This window comes from Nomascus leucogenys, chromosome 7b, assembly GCF_006542625.1.
Source record: "Nomascus leucogenys isolate Asia chromosome 7b, Asia_NLE_v1, whole genome shotgun sequence".
In the NCBI taxonomy this organism is placed as follows: Eukaryota; Metazoa; Chordata; class Mammalia; order Primates; family Hylobatidae; genus Nomascus; species Nomascus leucogenys.
In genome coordinates, this window is record NC_044387.1 from 35,044,536 (window position 1) to 35,066,371 (window position 21,836).

Consider the following 21,836-nt stretch of genomic DNA (forward strand, 5'->3'; position numbering starts at 1 on the left):
ATTTAGCGGTGATTTCTGAGATTTTAGTGCACCTGTCACCCAAGCAGTGTACATTATACCCTCCCAAAGTGTAGTCTTTTATCCTTCATCCCCTTCCCAACATATATCCTCCCAAGTCCCCAAAGTCCATTATATCACTCTTATGCCTTTGCGTCCTCAAAGCTTAGCTCCCACTTATAAGTGAGAATACACAATATTCGGTTATCCATTCCTGTGTTATTTTACTTGTTTATTTTATTATTATGACAGAGTCTTGCACAGTCACCCAAGCTGGAGTGCAGTGGTGTGATCTTTGTTCACTGCAATCTCTACCTCCCCAGTTTAAGTGGCTCTTGTACCTCAGCCTCCCAAGTACCTGGGACTACTGGAGTGTACCACCATACCCAGCTAATTTTTTGCATTTTTTTTTTTGCAGAGACAGGGTTTCACCATGTTGGCCAGGCTGGTCTTGAACTTCTGCCCTCAAGTGATCCACCCACCTCAACCTCCCAAAGTGCTGGGGTCACTTGGGATCAAGTGCAGGTGGATCACTTGAGGTCAGGAGTTCGAGACCAGCCTGGCCAACATGGTGAAACCCTGCCTCTACTAAAAATACAAAAATTAGCTGGGCATGGTGGCACACGCCTGTAATCCTAGCTACTAGGGAGGCTAAGGCAGGAGAATCATTTGAACCCGGGAGGCGGAGGTTGCCATGAGCCAAAATCCTGCCACTACACTCCAGCCTGGGTGATAGAGTGAGACTCTGTCTTAAAAAAAAAAAATGCTGGATGCAACGCAGTTAATTGATGGCCTACTAATGAATTGCAACCAATGTTTGTTGCATACTATGCTATCCCATGTGACATTTTAGTCATATATATATATAGTTGTATAAAAATTTTGCTTTACAAAAATTTTTAGACAACATCATCTCTACTTCATAATGCCATTCATCCTGATGGCAGATTATATGATCAAAGAATCCCAGTTCTTCTCAGTCATTTAAGGTTTGGACTGAGTCACTTCTTTCTCCCTAAGAAAATGCCTAAGTTACAAGTATTCTAAGTTATACATACAGAACATCATAGCATCATAGGAGGACATTTATATCCTATAATGAACTCTTCTTACATGAACCACGTTGTGTCTATAGCTCCAGAGTCATCATCTCTCCTCATGGAACAGAGATTCGCATGTCCCTACCTTGTTTATTTGGGGGATGTGGAAACTACACTAAGTATGCAGCTTTTTCCCATGGAAGAGCCAGTTTTACTGTCCTGCTCGGTATTGGCACAGGGAAAACTCCAAGGCAGCTGTTCACACCCAAATTCCAGATAGGACACAAGTTTCTTCTGCTCTCAAATAGTTGATATTTTACTGATTTATTGCCCCAACTCCACAGACTTTAGCCCAGGGATGGGGGTAGCTTGTGCTGAAACACTCATCGAAGACTAACTCTTACTTTACCTCTCATGCCCTCTTTCCCCATCTCAGCACTAGACATATTTTTCTTTCATTTTTAGCCATAAAATTGCCTCATACCATCATATAATCTTTCAGAAATACACTTTAGGGAACAAACTTCGAGCTGATTATTCTTAAAAACAACAGGCCTTTCACACTTAGAAACCTTTTCTTTCAAGCTCTTATCTCAGCCCAGAGTTTAACATCCATTTAGAATTTAAGAGCCGAGGGTTGTCTTTTGTTTGCTGGCTTTCTGTCCTGGCCTGACTAACCTTTTCCAAAGCAATAGCTTTTTCAGTCTTACATCCTATGACAGAGAATGTATTACCTGAAACGTAATATGATGGAATTTTAAAATATAGGCTCACCATTTCAGAACTACCTGTAGTTAAATAAAGCATTTTTAATCTCACCATATGATATGAGTCATTCTCAATGGATTCTTCTTATTTCATTGTACATTAAGTATACCGAGCCTCAAGTATAAATATATCCCTTAATTATACTATCATGTACAGTACAACTGAGCACCCCTTCATGCTCACAAGTGGGGAAAATCAGATATACCATGCCTCCTTACAGCATCTATTTTAAGGTGTATTTATATTTGTATAGGTTAGAGATTATAGACCTATCATATGCCCAGATACATGAGGTTTTCTGTGAAAGTCGTATATAACAGAATGATATCCTGCCTCCAAATCAGCTAAAAACTAAAGGGAGGATAAGCACATTAGTAGAATATAAGAACAAAAAGAGAAAGCCATAAAAATGTGCAAGTGCTAGCAGTGCACTCTTTTAAAGGAGGGATGAGGACTCACATACCCTGGTTGGTATCAAAGTTTTCATGAAAGGGGTGGTCTTTGAAAGACAAAGAAGAGAGACGTTTGTGGTGCGGAGACCAGTATAGGATGACTCAGAAGGGAATATTGATTAGAATAGCAAGTAAGTAAGCAACGTGGATTGCTGCAATTTATCATTCATGTAAGTCAGTGAGCACATTGATAAGATGAGAAGAGAGAAACAGTCCAGAGGGAATCAACAATAGGAGTAGTCCATAGTGTCAACACTTGCAAGGAGATGAGCATAGGAGGAAATATTTTTGTTTAATGCAGCCATATTAACCTTTAAAAATACAATTTCTCCAGCCTGGGCAACATAGTGAGACTTTGTCTACAAATAAAATAAAATAAAATAAAATAAAATAAAATAAAATAGCAGGGTGTGGTGGCACACACCTGTAGTCTCAACTACTCAGGAGGCTGAGGTAGGAGAACGACTTGAACCCAGGAGTTCAAGACTGCAGTGAGCTATGGTTGTGCTACTGTACTCCAGCCTGGGCAACAGAGGCAGGCCCTATCTCAAACAATAAAGATAATAAATTTAAATATTTTTTAAAATACAATTTCTTACTATCTATATGTAACTATGTTTCTATATGTATCCCATAATATGTTGTAAACCTCAAATGTACACATTTTTTAAAAAAAATAATAAATAAAATTCAAAAGAAGAAAAAAATACAACTTTAGATGATGAGTAGGCATGAAAAGCAGATTACAGCAGGATAAAGAGGGAAGGGTAAGTATACTAACATAGTAATGTTAGAGGATAGTACAGAGATATTAAGAGATAATGTGAGGGAGCCTAAGGATCAGTAAATAAAAAGATTTTGTCTGTTTATTTGGGTTTTGTAGTACATGGTATATAAAAGTATGTTGTCAAAAGAAATGGAACCAGCAGAGAAGGTGTTGTGGGACCTTTGGGGGTTGCTTTTCAGGCTGGAAACCTCTGCAGTCAGTGGCATCTTTTCCCAAGTGTTGCTAGGGCCTGCCGGGCTTGTTCTCCCCACTCAGCCTGGCAGGCTATGCTCAGCTCACGCTACCAGCCTGGATCCCATACCTCCATGGGAGACTACAAGTCAGGTGTGGAACAGTGAGGGGTATGTGAGCGTGGGGTCCAGCCACTGTGCAGTCAGGCATGTCAACTGCTGCCACAGGGCGGGCAGCTCCAGGTGTTTGCATGGGCACCAGTTCTCTGTGAGGCTGCAGCTGGACTAAGCATACCACAAGCAGCTTCCCCAGCTGGCACTAGGGAACATGGTGACACCCAGACGCTTGGAGATACCAGGAACCACAGGGCCCCAAAGAAGAAGTCATAGCCCTGGCTCAGGGAGCTCCAGGTCTGGGATCCCCGAAGGGCCACAGCTCTTCTTTCTATCTCTTCACCCGCATGGTGGCTAGCAAGGGGCATGTCTCAGCCCTGTTTGTGTTATAGCTCTTTCAGCATTGCCATTCGGCAGGTCCCAAGTTCTTGTCCTATGACCAGGAAGAATGAGGCAAGCAGACAAGTGGAGAATGAGCAAGACAAAGAGGAGCTTTATTGAATAGTAGAATAGCTCAGAGGAGACCCACAGGGGGTAGCTCCCTTCTGCAGCCACAGTGTCCCTAGGAGTGTTCAGCCTACTCATCATCTAAAGTTGTATTCTTTTCTTCTTTTGAATTTTATTTTATTTATTATTTCAAAAAAGTAGATTGTATTGTGTCTTTTTTTTTTTTTTTAAACAGGGTCTCACTTTGTTGCCCTGGCTGGAGTGCAGTGGTGTGATCTCAGCTCACCACAGTCTCTGCCTCCTGGGTTCAAGTGGTCCTCCCACATCAGCCTCCCAAGTAGCTGGGACTACAGGTGTGCACCACCACACCTGACTCATTTTTTATTTTTTGTAAAGTCTGTCTTGCTTGTGCACCACCACACCTGACTCATTTTTTATTTTTTGTAAAGTCTGTCTTGCCATGTTGCCCGGGCTGGTGTTGAACTCCTGGATTCAAGTGATCTTGCCATCTCAGCCTCCCAAAGTGTTGGGATTACAGATGTGAGCACCACACCTTGCTTGTGGACATGGTCTTGATTTCTCTTGGTAAAGACCTAGAAGTAGAACTGCTAGATCGTGATGTAAGTATATGCTTACTTCATAAGGAACTGCTAAAAAGTTTTCCAAAGTGGTTATATCATGCTACGCTCACACAGGAAATCTATAGAGGGCCGGGTGCTCTATGTACCAAAATTTAATATTGAGAATATTACATTAGCCATTTGGTGGGTATGTAGTTGTACCACATTTAAGTATCTTTTTTTGTGCTGATTGGCCATTCATACATCTTATTTGCAAAGTATATGTACAAAACTCTGGCCTGTATTTTATTGAGTTGATTGTCTTCATATAATATAAAAATAGTACTATATTATATTAAGAATATTATATTATTCTTATATAACATATATATCCTTTGTTAGATATAGGTATTGTGAATATTTTCTCTCAGTATGTGCCTTATATTTCTGTATTCATAATTTGTCTGTGGTGGGTTTAAAATATCTCCACAAATTCTTTTATATTTATTCCTTCAAGAGATGGAGTCTGATCTCCTTCTCTGGAGGTTGGGCTGCACTTGGGGAAGAAAAGTGAAAGTGATGGTGTGCACCTTTGGAGACTGGATCACACTCCACCCTTCTCTTTTATTAGTGTGAGCATCTCTATTCACCACCCTCCTTCTTGAGCCAAGACTTAGTGCAGGGTAATGTTACTGCAATCAGCTTCTGGGTATTGATCTGGGAAATCCTTTTTCTCTGTCCAAATGAGTAAAGAGCACTAGACCTTTACTTTTCCCAAAGAGTATACCTCCCCTATCTTGTATCAGGGACTAGGTCTACCCAGATATTTGTGATAATTTAGTATATAGAGAATTTGGCCATCTCACCAGTCTTCTCCTCTATCTCTCTCTCTAACCTTCTCTCTCTCTCTTTCTCTCCCTCTCTGTCTCTTTCTCTCTTTATCTTTCTCTCCATGCATTTAAAATTTTTTTTATTTGAATAGCTTTAAGAGTACAAGTGGTTACCATATAATTTGGGAGTCCTAAGCTAGAGGTTGTTGTAGGGCCAATTATTTTTTACTCACAGATTGTTCATGATTATCTTCCCACGGCAAGGGCAGTGGGACAAAGTTTTTTTGTGAGTTCATTATAAGAATAATGCCGAGGTCCATTTCAAGATGGCCGAATAGGAACAGCTCCAGTCAGCAGCTCCTAGCCTGACTGACGCAGAAGACGGGTGATTTCTGCATTTCCAACTGAGGTACCTGGTTCATCTCACTGGGACAGGTTGGACAGTGGGTGCAGCCCATGGAGGGTGAGCCAAAGCAGGACAGGGCATCACCTCACCCAGGAAGTGCAAGGGGTCAGGGGATTTCCCTTTCGTAGACAAGGGAAGCTGTGACAGACTGTACCTGGAAAAACAGGACACTCCTGCCCAAATACTGCACTTCACCCATAGTCTTAGCAACCAGCAGACCAGGAGATTTGCTCCCATGCCTGGCTTAGTGGGTCCCACGCCCACAGAGCCTTGCTCACTGCTAGCGCAGAAGTCTGAGATGGACCTGCAAGGCTGCAGCCAGGTGGGAGGAGGGGTGTCCGCCATTGCTGAGGCTCAAGTAGGTAAATAAAGTGGCTGAGAAGCTTGAACTGGGTGAAGCCCACTACAGCTTAGCAAGGCCTACTGCCTCTGTAGACCCCACCTCTGTGGGCAGGGCATAGCTGAACAAAAGGCAGCCAAAACTTCTGCAGACTTAAACGTCCCTGTCTGACAGATCTGAAAAGAGCAGTGGTTCTCCCAGCACAGCATTTGAGCTCTGAGAACGGACAGACTGCCTCCTCAAGTGAGTCCCTGACCCCCAAGTAGCCTAATTGGGAGACACCTCCCAGTAGGGGTCAACAGACACCTCATACAGGCAGGTGTCCCTCTGGGATGAAGCTTCCAGAGGAAGAATCAGGCTGTAATATTTGCTGTTCTGCAGCCTCCACTGGTGATACCCAGGCAAACAGGGTCTGGAGTGGACCTCCAGCAAACTCCAACAGACCTGCAGCTGAGGGACCTGACTGTTAGAGGAAAATGAACAAACAGAAAGGAATAGCATCAACATCAACAAAAAGGACATCCACATCAAAACCCCATCAGTAGGTCACCAACCATCGAAGACCAAAGGTAGATAAAACCACAAAGATGGGGAGAAACCAGAGCAGAAAAGCTGAAAATTCTAAAAACCAGAGTGCCTCTTCTCCTTCAAGGGATCACAGCTCCTCACCAGCAACTGAACAAAGCTAGATGGAGGATGACTTTGATAAGTTGACAGAAGTAGGCTTCAGAAGGCCAGTAATAACAAACTTCTCCGAGCTAAAGGAGGATGTTCTAACCCATCTCAAGGAAGCTAAAAACCTTGAAAAAAGGTTAGACGAATGGCTAACTAGAATAAACAGTGTAGAGAAAACCTTAAATGACCTGATGGAGCTGAAAACCATGGCACAAGAACTTCGTTACACATGCACAAACTTCAATAGCTGATTCGGTCAAGTGGAAGAAAGGGTATCAATGATTGAAGATCAAATTAATGAAATAAAGCGAGAAGACAAGTTTAGAGAAAAAAAGAGTAAAAAGAAATGAACAAAACCTCCAAGAAATATTGGACTATGTGAAAAGACCAAATCTAAATTTGTTTGGTGTACCTGAAAGTGAAGGGGAGAGTGGGACCAAGTTAGAAAACACTCTTCAGGATATTATCCAACCTAGCAAAGCAGGCCAACATTCAAATTCAGGAAATACAGAGAATACCACAAAGATACTCCTCAAGAAGAGCAACCCCAAGACACACAATTCTCAGATTCACTAAGGTTGAAATGAAGGAAAAAACGTTAAGGTCAGCCAGAAAGAAAGGTCGGATTACCACAAAGGGAAGACCATCAGACTAACAGAAGATCTCTCGGCAAAAATCCCTACAAGCCAGAAGAGAGTGGGGGCCAATATTCAACATTCTTAAAAAAAAAAAATTTCAACCCAGAATTTCATATCCCACCAAAATAAGCTTCATAAATGAAGAAAAAATAAAATCCTTTACAAACAAGCAAATGCTCAAAGATTTTGTCACCACCAGGCCTGCCCTACAAGAGCTCCTGGAGGAAGCATTAAACATGGAAAGGAACAACCAGTACCAATCACTGCAAAAACATGCCAAATTATAAAGCCTATCAATGCTATGAAAAAACTGCATCAATTAACGGGCAGAATAACCAGCTAACATCATAATGACAGGATCAAATTCACATAAAACAATGTTAATCTTAAATGTAAATGGGCTAAATGCCCCAATTAAAAGACACAGACTGGCAAATTGGATAAAGAGTCAAGACCCATCAGTGTGCTGCATTAAGGAGACCCATCTCATGTGCAGAGCACACACATAGGCTCAAAATAAAGGATGGAGGAAGATCTATCAAGCAAATGTAAAGCAGTAAAAGCAGGGGCTGCAATCCTAGTCTCTGATAAAACAGACTTTAAACCAACAAAGATCAAAAGAGACAAAGAAGACCATTACATAATGGTAAAGGGATCAAGGGATCAATCTAACAAGAAGAGCTAACTATCCTAAATATATATGCACCCAATACAGGAGCACCCAGATTCATAAAGCAAGTCCTTAGAGACCTACAAAGTGACTTAGACTCCCACACTATAATAATAGTAGACACTGTCAATATTAGACAGATCAACAAGACAGAAGGTTAACAAGGATATCCAGGACTTGAACTCAGCTCTGCACCAAGTGGACCTAATAGATATCTACAGAACTCTCCACCCCCAATCAACAGAATATACATTCTTCTCAGCACCCCATCACACTTATTCTAAAACTGACCACATAATTGGAAGTAAAGCACTCCTTTGCAAATGTAAAAGAACAGAAATCACGACAAACTGTCTCTCACACCACAGTGCAATAAAATTAGAACTCAGGATTAAGAAACTCACTCAAAATCACACACCTACTTGGAAACTGAACAAGCTGCTCCTGAATGACTACTGGATAAATAACAAAATGAAGCCAGAAATAAAGATGCTCTTTGAAACCAATGAGAAAAAAGACACACATACCAGAATCTCTGGGCAACATTTAAAGCAGTGTGTAGAGGGAAATTTGTAGCACTAAACACCCACAAGAGAAAGCAAGAAAGATCTAAAATCAACACCCTAACATCACAATTAAAAGAACTAAAGAGGCAAGAGCAAACAAATTCAAAGGCTAGCAGAAGGCAAGAAATAACTAAGATCAGAGCAGAATTGAAGGAGATAGAGACACAAAAAACCCTCCATAAAATCAATGAATCCAGAAGCTGGTATTTTGAAAAGATCAACAAAATTGATAGACTGCTACCAAGACTAATCAAGAAGAAAAAAGAGAAGAATCAAATAGGCACAATAAAAAATAAGGGGATATCACCACCAATCCCACAGAAATACAAACTACCATCAGAGAATACTAAAAACACCTCTATGCAAATAAACTAGAAAATCTAGAAGAAATAGGTAAATTCCTGGACACATACCTCCTCCCATGACTTAAGCGGGAAGAAGTTGGATCTCTGAATAGACCAATAACAGCTCTGAAATTGAGGCAATAATTAATAGCCTACCAACCAAAAAATGTCCAGGACCAGACCGATTCACAGCCGAATTCTACCAGAGGTACAAAGAGGAGCTGGTACCATTCCTTCTGAAATTTTCCAATCAATAGAAAAAGAGAGAATCCTCCCTAACTCATTTTATGAGGCCAGCATCATCCTGATACCAAAGCCTGGCAGAGACACAACAAAAAAAGAATTTTAGACCAATATCCCTGATGAACATTGATGCAGAAATCCTCAATAAAATACTGGCAAACTGAATCCAGCAGCACATTGAAAAGCTTACCCACCATGATCAAGTGGGCTTCATCCCTGGGATGAAAGGCTGGTTCAACATATGCAAATCAATAAACGTAATCCATCACATAAACAGAACCATGACAAAAACCACATGATTATCTCAATAGATGCAGAAAAGGCCTTTGACAAAATTAAAAGGCCCTTCATGCTAAAAATTCTCAATAAACTAGGTATTAATGGAACGTATCTCAAAATAATAAGAGCTATTTATGACAAACCCACAGCCAATATCATACTGAATGGGCAAAAACTGGAAGCAAAATCTTTGAAAACCGGCACAAGACAAGGATACCCTCTCTTACCACTCCTATTCAAAATAATGTTGGAAGTTCTGGCCAGGGCAATCAGGCAAGAGAAAGAAATAAAGGACGTTCAATTAGGAAAAGAGGACATCAAATTGTCCCTGTTTGTAGATGACATGATTATATGTTTAGAAAGCCCCATCGTCTCAGCCCAAAATCTCCTTTAGCTGATAAGCAACTTCAGCAGTCTCAGGATACAAAATCAATGTGCAAAAATCACAAGCATTCCCATATACTAATAACAGACAAATAGACAGCCAAATCATGAGTGAACTCCCATTCACAATTGCTACCAAGAGAATAAAATACCTAGGAATACAACTTACAAGGGATGTGAAGGACCTCTTCAAGGAGAACTACAAACCACTACTCAATGAAATAAAAGAGGACACAAACAAAGGGAAAAACATTCCATGCTCATGTATAGGAAGAATCAATATCGTACTGCCCAAGGTAATTTATTGATTCAATGCCATCCCCATCAAGCTACCAATGACTTTCTTCACAGAATTGGAAAAAACTACTTTAACGTTCATATGGAACCAAAAAAGAGCCCACATCGCCAAGACAATGCTAAGCCAAAAGAACAACATTGGAGGCATCACGCTACCTGACTTCAAACTATACTACAAGGCTACAGTACCAAAAACAGCATGGTATGGTACCAAAACAGATCTATAGACTAATGGAACAGAACAGAGGCCTCAGAAATAACGCTACACATCTACAACCAGCTGATCTTTGACAAACTTGACCAAAACAAGAAATGTGGAAAGGATTCCCTATTTAATAAATGGTGCTAGGAAAACTAGCTAGCCGTATGAAGAAAACTGAAACTGGATCCCTTCCTTACACCTTATAAAAAATTAATTCAAGATGGATTATAGACTTAAATGTTAGACCTAAAACCATAAAAACCCTAGAAGAAAACATAGGCAATACCATTCAGGATGTAGGCATGGGCAGGGACTTCATGACTGAAACATCAAAAGCAATGGCAACAAAAGCCAAAATTGACAAATGGGATCTAATTAAATTAAAGAGCTTCTGCACAGCAAAAGAAACTACCATCAGGATGAACAGGCAACCTACAGAATGGGAGAAAATTTTTGCAATCTACCCATCTGACAAAGGGCCAATATCCAGAATCTACAGAGAACTTAAACAAATTTACAAGAATACAACAAACAATCCCATCAAAAAGTGGGTGAAGGATATGAACAGACACTTCTCAATAGAAGACATTTATGCAGCCAACAGAAAATGCTCATCATCACTGACAAAATGCTCACCATCACTGGTCATCAGAGAAATGCAAATCAAAACCACAATGTGATACCATCTCATGCCAGTTAGAATGACAATCATTAAAATGTCAGGAAACAGCAGATGCTGCAGAGGATGTGGAGAAGTAGGAACGCTTTTACACTGTTGGTGGGAGTGTAAATTCGTTCAACCATTGTGGAAGACACTGTGGTGATTCCCCAAGGATATAGAACTCGAAATACCATTTGAACCAGTGATCCCATTACTGCGTATATACCCAAAGGATTATAAATCATGCGACTATAAAGACACATGCACATGTATGTTTATTGTAGCACTATTCACAATAGCAAAGACTTGGAGCCAACCCAAATGTCCAACAACGATAGACTGGATTAAGAAAATGTGGCACATATACACCATGGAATACTATGCAGCCATAAAAAATGATGAGTTCATGTCCTTTGTGGGGACATGCATGAAATTGGAAAACATCATCCTCAGTAAACTTTCGCAAGGACAAAAAACCAAACACCGCATGTTCTCACTCATAGGTGGGAATTGAACAATGAGAACTCATGGACACAGGAAGGGGAACATCACACTCCGGGGACTGTTGTGGGGTTGGGGGAGGGGGGAGGGATAACACTGGGAGAAATACCTAATGTAAATGACAAGTTGATGGGTGCAGCAAACCAACATAGCACATGTATACATATGTAACAAACCTGCACTTTGTGCACATGTGCCCTAGAACTTAAAGTATAGTAAAAAAGAAAAAAAGAAAGAGTACAAGTGGTTTTTGGTTACATGAATGAATTGTATAGTGGTAAAGTCTGGGCTTCTTCCATACATATTTATTGAGTGCCTGTTACATGCCGGCAAAATTCTAAGCACTTGAGATATTCATCAAAAATAAAGCAGGTAAAATCTACTCCTCAACGTTAAAATTGTGACCACATTTTAATGGAATTACCAACCTTACAAGACACACTGCTGGTAAGCTTAAAATCTGTTGATGATCTCATGATGATAGGCCTTTGTGAGCAGGAAGTAGCAGACATTCTGAATGCCTTAGTAAAACAGTTATATGCCAGAAAGACATATAACCTAGGAAAGTTCAGAGTTCTTTTAACTCAATAATGTTTTGTGGAATCTGAGGCATATCAGAACATGACTTCCAAATGAAGCATAAATTGCTGCATTTGTCCCACTCTCCACTAGAGCTAAGAAGAGGCATATGGCTTGAAGGGCCTTTATAAAGGATTTTGATTTTGAAAGTAACATAGAGTGTGTGTGTGTGTGTGTGTGTGTGTGTGTGTGTGTGTGTGTGTGTTTCTCCTCCAGACGATCCATAAAGCTGCCAGCTTTGCTTGACCCTGAGAATGAGAAGTCTTTCCAGCTGGTTCAGTGTAAGCATTTTCCAAATCAATGGCTGCATACCATATGCTAAGGATGGTGTTGATTTGCTCTTGTAAATATAACACATCTGGAAGAGCCATTACAATTTGAGTCACCACCTTATTAATTTCAGGAAAATCCTTTTTTATTCTGAAAGACCAAAAACCAAGTTTAAAGGCAATATGATAGGAAATACCACCTCTGTTTCTTTCAAATGTTTGGGGATAACGTGAATATCACTAATTTCTCCAGAAAAGCTATATTGCTTTTGATTAACTCTTTTGATATGGATGTGTACTTTCAGATGCTTCCTCTTTGCACTTTGATCAAAATAGCAATTGCCCTTTAAGTTAATAAGCCAATGTATATATTCTGCCAATTGCCAAATATTCCCATTTAAAATCTATATTCATAAATGGCAAAAAAATATCAAGGGTATGTTTGTGGAGCCACTATGCCTCAAGCCAAAACTGCATTTATCCCATGAGCTTCATAAGCACCAAAGTAATTGGTAGCACACAGTGATATTTAAGCAACAAGGCTTAGCATGAGAGCAGAGCCCAGTAATAAGTCTAGGTATACAGTGACTTCAGTAAAGGCCCTCATCACAGTACTTGCTATGATTTGATTGTTCTCCCAGACCTCATGTTGAAATCTGATCGCCAATGCCAGAGGTAGGACCAAGTGGAAGGTATTTGGATTCCGGGGGTGGATCCCGCATGAATGACTTGGTGTCATCTTTACAGTAATGAGTGAGTTCTCACTCTATTAGTTCTCATGAGAGCTGGTTGTTAAAAAGAGCCTGACACCTTTCCCCTCCCTTTCTTGCTTCCTGTCTTGCCATGTGATCTCTGCACCTGCCCATTTCCCTTTGCTTTCTGCCATGAGTGGAAGCAGCCTGAATCCCTCACCAGAAGCAGGTGCTGGTGCCATGCTTCTTGTACAGCCTGCAGAACCATAAGCCAAATAAGCTTCTTTTCTTTATAAATTACTCAGCCTCAGGTATTGCTCTGTAGCAGCAGTAAACACACTGAGACAATGCTTTTTCTCAAAAGCATTCTTCATTAATGTGCCTCTGGAATTTGAATGAGAAACCATGCTTCTCCTGTGATAAGTCAAATCAGGCTGCTGTGTTTGCTAGATCCAGAGTATTTTAGAATCTTGATCAGCTGCCCTTCTATTTCAGTTTGAGGATACCCATTTATCCCCAGTATCTATTGCCAAAATTTTCTAAACCATTGTGATTACCACTCCTAACCCTGCTGCCTACTATGGTAACCATGCCTACCTTAGCTCTGATGATTGGGAGTTGCTTTTCAGCTCCTGCTATCATCATCTGCACTGAAGCCAAGAATCCCATTTCAATAGAGACATTTCTTGCCTTCATCTCTAGAGAAAGGAAGGGGAAGCTTCCTCTTCTTTTAACAAGCAAGATTCTATGAAGCTTGGGTGCAGGGTGCTAAGATTAATCTAAATCCCCACCAAATGTCTTCTTTCCAATTCTCAGTCCCTCTCTTTCCCAATTAATACTCTAAATTTAATGTAAGAGACTAAAAAGACAATGAATTCAACTTACATTGTAAGATTGGACTGCATATTTGATTTTTGGTTATACTGGATCTGAAATTTCAAGAGATGATATATATATATAATATGTTATATATATTAATTATATATAATATATAATATATATTTATATATATTTTAAGGCACTCAGAAGGTCGCTGGTTCTCTGTGCTAATTGAAGTAAGAATTTAAAATCCTAAGCTTTATGTTTTCTTTTTTCCTTTAAAGCTTTATGGAAATCTGAAAAAGAAAAAAAAGCCATCTCTTCTCAAGTCCTGGTATTTCACATTCTCGCCATAATGGTCCACCACAGTTGCCGCTCAGCCTTCGCAAACCTTGCCTTCAATAGGCCTTTATTCCAGGGAGTCAAAGGGGATAATTTAAATGACTACTTTGCCCTTGTGTGCCTTGTCTTATTTTCTATTGATAAATGAATTGTCCTCAAGTAAGTAAGAAAACTAAACTCAGTGTCTCATACTTGAGGCTTCTGTGCCTGAAATAATTTTGAAAGTAGCAACTGCACAAAACAAGGTCTGAGTGAAGAAAGCCAAAACTAAATTAGCAGTTACAAAAAGAAAGGCATTCAGTTGCTTAAAAATCTTAGGAAAGGCCAGAGAAGCACACTTCGGAAAGACAGTGCAGAACTGGCCTGCCAAGAGTTTCTGCCTCCATATAATCAGGAAGATTAGAATCAGGAGGCTGCTAGTGAAATTGTTGACTTCAAAAGCACACTGCTGGGCTGGGCGTGGTGGCTCATGCCTGTAATCCCAACGCTTTGGGAGGCCAAGGTGGGTGGACTGCTTGAGCTCAGAAGTTCAGGACTAGCCTGGGCATCATGGCAAAATGTTATCTCTACAAAATATACAAAAATTATTTGGGTGTGGTGGTGCATGCTTGTAGTCCCAGCTACTCAGGAGACGGTGGCAGGAGGATAATTGAACCCAGGAGGTCAAGGCTGCAGTGAGCTTTGATCATTCCACTGTACTCCAGCCTGGGTGACAGAAAGACACCCTGTCTCAAAACAAAACAAACAAACCAAAAACCCAAAAGCACACTGCCTTAAGCTAGATCCAGAGAAGAGGACGTGATGCTGCAGCTGCCATAGCTGCATCTCACCACCAATAAAGCAAGTGACTGGCTGCTAAATCTCTGATGAAGAAAAACCCAAAGGTCTCAAGGATTCTGCTTCCCAGCTGAAAAGCTGAACAGCAGGCAGATGGCCTCTGCCTCACTGGCCTTCAAAATCCTGCATGACTACTTCTGATAGCCAGAACTTCAAGCTAGCAACCAGAAAGAACCCTTTTGCAAGGGATCCAGGAGTATAGGAAGATGCGCCAGGAGAAGGTTGGAATGGATGCAAGGTGTCAATCTATCATATCTACACAGAAGAATTTTTCTGTAAAGAAATAAATGTTTAAAATACATTTGCAGGACTTCTGGTTCTATTAAGAACTACTAAAAAATTTTGTTCTGAACCTCCCACTTCTCTTGAATACTATACAAAGAAATAATGTGGAAAAATGACAACAAAAAAAATCACCACAAACAACATTTTATGTAACACTAGAAAATGTACACAACTCCAAAACTGCAGACGATGAGTAAGAAGTGTGGCTCCAATCAGAGGCAGGAAATCGTGCCTCAGAACAGTGTTACATTTCTGGTGAAGGCAGATTTCAGAGATCTCTAGAAAACATTCCTTTATAGGAATGAACAGCTGGGAAATTCACCACAAAAAGATCACCTAGGTACACAGTCATCAGGCCATCTAAAGTCAAGACAAAGGAAAGGATCTTAAGAGCTGTGAGGCAAAAGCATCAGGTAACCTATGAAGGAAAATCTATCAGATTAACAGCAGATTTCTCAGCAGAAACCCTGAAAGCCAGAAGGGATTGGGGTCCTATCTTTAGCTTCCTTAAACAAAATAACTATCAGCCAATAATATTGTATCAAGTGAAATTAACCTCATAAATGGAGGAGAGATAAAGTATTTTTCACACAAACAAATGCTGAGATAATTTGCCATTACCAAGCTAGCACTGTAAGAAAAGCTAAAAGGAGTCCCCGACCCTGAAACAAAACCTCGAAATGCACCCAAATAGAATCTCCTTAAACCATAAATCTCACAGGTCCTATAAAACAATAAAGCAATAAAAAAAAGAAAAGTTATTCAGTCAACAGCAAGCACCATGAATAGAATACTCAATACTAATGTTGAATGTAAATTGCCTAAACACTGCACTTAAAAGATACAGAATGGCAGAATGGATAAAACGTATCTTTTGTCTTCAAGAGACTCACCTAACGCATAGGGACTCACAGAAACTTAAGGTAAAGAGGTGGAAAAAGATATTCCATATAAAAGGAAACCAAAAGCAAGCAGGAGTGGCTTTTCTTATATCAGACAAAACAGACTTTAAAGTAACAAAAAAAAGACAAAGAGGGACATTGTATAATGATACAATTCATTAGGATTCAAAAGGATTAGTCCCACAAGAAAATATCACAATACTAAATATATATGCAACTAACACTAGAGCTCCCACATTTATAAAACAATTACTGCTAGACCTAAGAAATGAGATAGATGGCAATATACAATAAATAATAGTGGGGGACTTCAATACTCCATTGACAGCACTAGATAGGTCATCAAGACAGAAAATCAACAAAGAAACAATGGACTTTGATGGCTGGAAAGATGGCCAAATAGGAACAGCTCCAGTCTGCAGCTTCTAACATCAACCCAAAAGGCAGGTGATTTCTGCATTTCCAACTGAGGTACCCAGCCCATCTCACTGGGACTGGTTAGACAGTGGGTGCAGCCCATGGAGGGTGAGCTGAAGCAGGGTGGGGCATCACCTCACCCTGGAAGCCCAAGGGGTTGGGGAACTTCCTCCTCTAGCCAAGGGAAGCTGTGAGAGACTGTGCCATGAGGAACCGTGCATTCTGGCTCAGATACTATGCTTTTCCCACAGTCTTCACAACCCACAGACCAGAAGATTCCCTCTGGTGCCTACACCACCAGGGCCCTGGATTTCAACCCCAAAACTGGGCAGCTGTTTGAGCAGACACCGAGCTAGCTGCAGGAGTTTTTTTTCATACCCCAGTGGTGCCTGGAACGCCAGCATGACAGAACTGTTCATGCCCCTGGAAAGGGGGCTGAAACCATGGAACCAAGTGATCTAGCTCAGTGGATCCCACCCCCATGCAGCCTAGTAAGCTAAGATCCACTAGCTTGAAATTCTCACTGCCAGCACAGCAGTCTGAAGTCAACCTGGGATTGTCAAGCTTGGTGAGGGAGAGGCATCAGCCATTAATGAGGCTTGAGTAGGTGGTTTTCCCTTCACAGTGTAAACAAAGCCACCAGGAAGCTCAAACTGGGCGGAGCCTACCACAGCTCAGCAAACCCACTGTAGCCAGAATGTCTCTCTAGATTCCTCCACTCTGGGCAGGCCATCTCTGAAAGAAAGGCAGCAACCCCAGTCAGAGGCTTATAGATAAAACTACCTTTTCAATGGGATAGGGCACCCATGCGAATCAAAACTACAATGAGATACCATCTCATGCCAGTTAGAATGGCGATCACAAAAAGTCAGGAAACAACAGACGCTGGAGAGGATGTGGAGAATTAGGAATGCTTTTACACTATTGGTGGGAGTGTAAATTAGTTCAACCATTGTGGAAGACAGTGTGGCAATTCCTCAAGGATCTAGAACTAGAAATACCATTTGACCCAGCAATCCCATTACTGAGTATATACCCAAAGGACTATAAATCATTCTACTATAAAGACATGCACACGTGTGTTTATTGCAGCACTATTCACAGTAGTAAAGCCGTGGAATCAACCCAAATGCCCATCAATGACAGACTGGATAAAGAAAATGTGGCACATATACACCATGGGATACTATGCAGCCATAAAAAAGGATGAGTTTATGTCCTTTGCAGGGACATGGATGAAGCTGGAAACTATCATTCTCAGCAAACTAACACAGGAACAGAAAACCAAACACTGCACATTCTCACTTATAAGTGAGAGTTGAACAATGAGAACACATGGACGCAGGGAGGGGAACAGCACACACTGGGGCCTTTTAGGGGAGGGGGAGCTAGGGTAAAGATAGCACTAGGAGAAATACCTCATCTAGATAACAGGTTGATGGGTGCAGCAAACCACCATGGCATGTGTATACCTGTGCAACAAACGTGCACATTCTGCAAATGTATCCCAGAATTTAAAGTATAACAAAAATAACTAAATAAAATAAACAATGGACCGAAACTATATCCTAGAACAGATGGACTTCGCAGATATTTACAGAGCATTCTACCCAACAACTGCAGAATATACATTCTTTTCATCAACACATGGAATATTTTCCAAGATAGACCATATGATAGGCCACAAAACAAGTCTCAATAAATTTAAGAAAATCAAAGTTATATCAAGTACTCTCAGACCACAGTGGAATAATATTGGAAGTTAACTCCAAAAGGAATTCTCAAAACCATACAAATATGTGGAAATTAAATAATCTGTTCCTGAATGATCTTTGGATCAACAATGAAATCAAGATAAAAATTAAAAAATTCTTTGAACTAAACAATAATAGTGACACCATTGATGAAAAACTCTGGAACACAGCAAAAGCTTTAAGAGGAAAGTTCATAGCATTAAAAGTAAAGCCTAAAAGAACACACATAGACAATCTAAGCTCACACCTCAAAGAACTAGAGAAACAAGAACAAACCAAACCCAAACCCATCAGAAGAAAAGAAATAACCAAGATCAGAGCAGAACTAAATGAAACTGAACCAAAGAAATTCAAAAGATAAATGAAACAAAAAGCTGGTTCTTTGAAAGGATAAACAAAATTGATAAAACGTTAGTGAGATTAACCAAGAAAAGAAGAGAGACGATCCAAGTAAGCTCATTTAGAAACAAACTGGGAGATATCACATCTGATACCACAGAAATACAAAAGATTATTCAACACTACTATGAAAACCTTTATGTGCACACACTAGAAAATCTAGAGGATATGGATAAATTCCTGGAAACATACAACCTTCTAGATTAAACCAGGAAGAAACAGAAACTCTGAGCAGACCAATAATAAGTAGTAAATTTAAGCAGTAATAAAAATATTGCCAACAAAATGAAGTCCAGGCCCAGATGGATTCACAGCTGAATTCCATCAGACATTCAAAGAAGAATTGGTACAAATCCTACTGAAACTATTCAAAAAAATAGAGCAAAAGGGATTCCTCCCTAAAGCATTCTATGAAGCCAGTATTAACCTAATACCAAAACCAAAAAGGACATAACAAAAAAAAGACCAATATCCCTGATAAACACAATGCAAAAATCCTCAACAAAATACTAGCTAAAAGAATTCAATAGCATATCAGAAAGATAATACATCATGATCAAGTGGGTTTCATACTAAGGATGTAGGGTTGGTTTAACATATGCAAGTCAATAAATGTGAGACACTACATAAACAGAAGTAAAAACAAAAACCATACGATCACCTCAATACACGCAGAAAAAGCATTTGACAAAATTTAGCATCTTTTTACAATTAAAACCCTCAGCAAAATTGGCATAGAAGGGACATACCTGAAGGTAATAAAAGCCATTTTAAAAAATAAAAATAAAAAACAAACTATAAAGGAAAATGTAGGGGGAAAAGTGGCTCAATTTTCCCACAGATGATGAAAACTCACTAAAAAATATTGTCATAAAGAATATAAAAAATTTAAACCATCTATTCTACAGAAATTTTGAAAGTTAATGAAAGATCACAAAATGCAAGTATAATAACTCAGGGAGAAGCAATTCAGTACAGATAAAGGGAGAGAATGATTACATAATTGGAGAATTTGAAATGGACCTGGAGATCATAGACAATTTTGAACATGCAAGAGCTCATAAAACCACTAGAACAAAAATAAAACTTTTTAAGGCTTAGAACTACATTTTTTTTAAAAAGCAAAGATATTGAAAAACATTTATAAGTAAAGAAATAATACAAAGACCAAACATATAAATAAGTATAAATTGATTATTTTCACTTACATTTTTATAGATTTTAAAATCGATTCACAAAACTGAATCAGACAAGTTTTTAAAAATCAGTAAAGCTAAAACAACCCCAGAAATACAAGGATGGCTCAACATTAGAAAATATATTAATAAAATATATTACATAAATTTGAGGAAAAAAATTATCTCCATATATCTTGATAAAGCAATTATTCAACATTCACTCTTGATTTAAAAATGAACATTTAATTACATAGGAATTGGTAAGAAAAAACAGGAATTAATGGGTACTTCTTCACTAGGAGCTACATATATCGTAATAAGATGTGTGTATATAAGACTAAATGCATTTTTTGCTAGTCAGTGAAAAGGATGCCTAATAACATTGCTGCCATTATATACTGATGATATTAGCCAATGCAACTAAAGAAATAAATTAGATATTTAAAGTTGGAAAGCAGGAGCTAATCTATTCCTACTTATAGATGATATGATTATAAAAGTGCAAAGCGTAAGCACTTTCAACTGGAAAACTACTGCAAAGAATAAAAGAATTCCATAAGATAAGGGTTACAAGGTATAGAACACACTATCCCCAAATACGGTGCTTTGGCATGTTGATTCTTTTAAGCTGATGGAACTTGAGAAATGCCAGGTGCAGGAAAGACTCTCTGAACTTCCCCTGAAGCAGGTCATAAGACCCTCATGTGAGAGGTGCCCTTCCTCTACCCAGAGGAGAGGAGCATCCTCGTCTCCAACGACGGAGGGACTCTGAGAGGAGTCTGAGTAAACGGACCTTGCCGTTCCCCCCAGTTTCCTATCCTTCACTCAGACCCTTTGTCCCATCATATTTTTCGACAACTTTCCACTCTTGGTCAAAGCTAACATAAAAACACTCAGGCTTAACTGCTTCTTGGGATCTTCATTTCCTTATGAAGGCTCCAGTGTCATGTAAGACTTATGTTATATAAATGTACGTTTTTCTCTTATTAATCTGTATTTCGTTCATCTATTTTACAGGGCTTTAGCCAGAGAACCTAGGAGGGTAAAAGGAAAATATTCTTCCCCCACTGCCCCAGTAGGATGTAAAAATTATATCTCTAAATATACAGCTAACATTTGTAATAGCTTCAACAATGTACTACCTAGAAATAAATTGAGCAAAAACGTGTTAAAAGCTCATATGAGAACAACTTTATGAGACTTTTGAAGGATACCAAGTAGATGTGAATAAATAGAAAAGCATATCATGCTCTTTGGTAGGAAATTTAAATATGTGATTTTCCTGATTAATTTATAAATTCCCAAGTAAATTATAAATGTGTCTATTTTTAGAATTGGATAACTTAACTATTATCTTGAAATTATATAAAAATCAATGAAGTAGGAAAACTGAAAAAAAGTGCAATGAGAATTTAGTGGCCCCATCAGTTATTAAAATAAAGCGTAACATTTCAAAAGTAAGACAACATGGTTCTAGGGCAGGAACACATGGATAGATTAATAATGTAAAATAGAAAAGTCCAGAAATAGACTGAAATATATATAGGTGTTTAGGATATGTCAAGATAGACATGGTATTGGAACAATTGTGTAGCCATCTGGCAAAAAAAAAAAAAAATCCTTTCCTCATAGGAGTCTATGGAATTAATAATTCCAAACAGATTTTAACTGTAAAATATGAAACTTTAGAATTTCCTATATATTACTAGGTGAATTACTAATCTTGCCAAAGCTTACAGTGATTCAAAACCCAAAAGCCATATTATAAAAAGAGCTCCTAAAAACTAGGAAAAACAAGCCAGTTTTTTTTAAATGGGCAAAGTACATGAATAGACAGTTTACAAAACAAAAAATGTGCTCCATTCACTTATTAAAAATAAATGAATGAATACACATATACAAATATGTTCAGCTTCATTCATAATAAAAGAAAAAAATTTAAATGATGCTGGGATATCATGCAACGTGATTGGCCCAAACTGGACAGTTTGA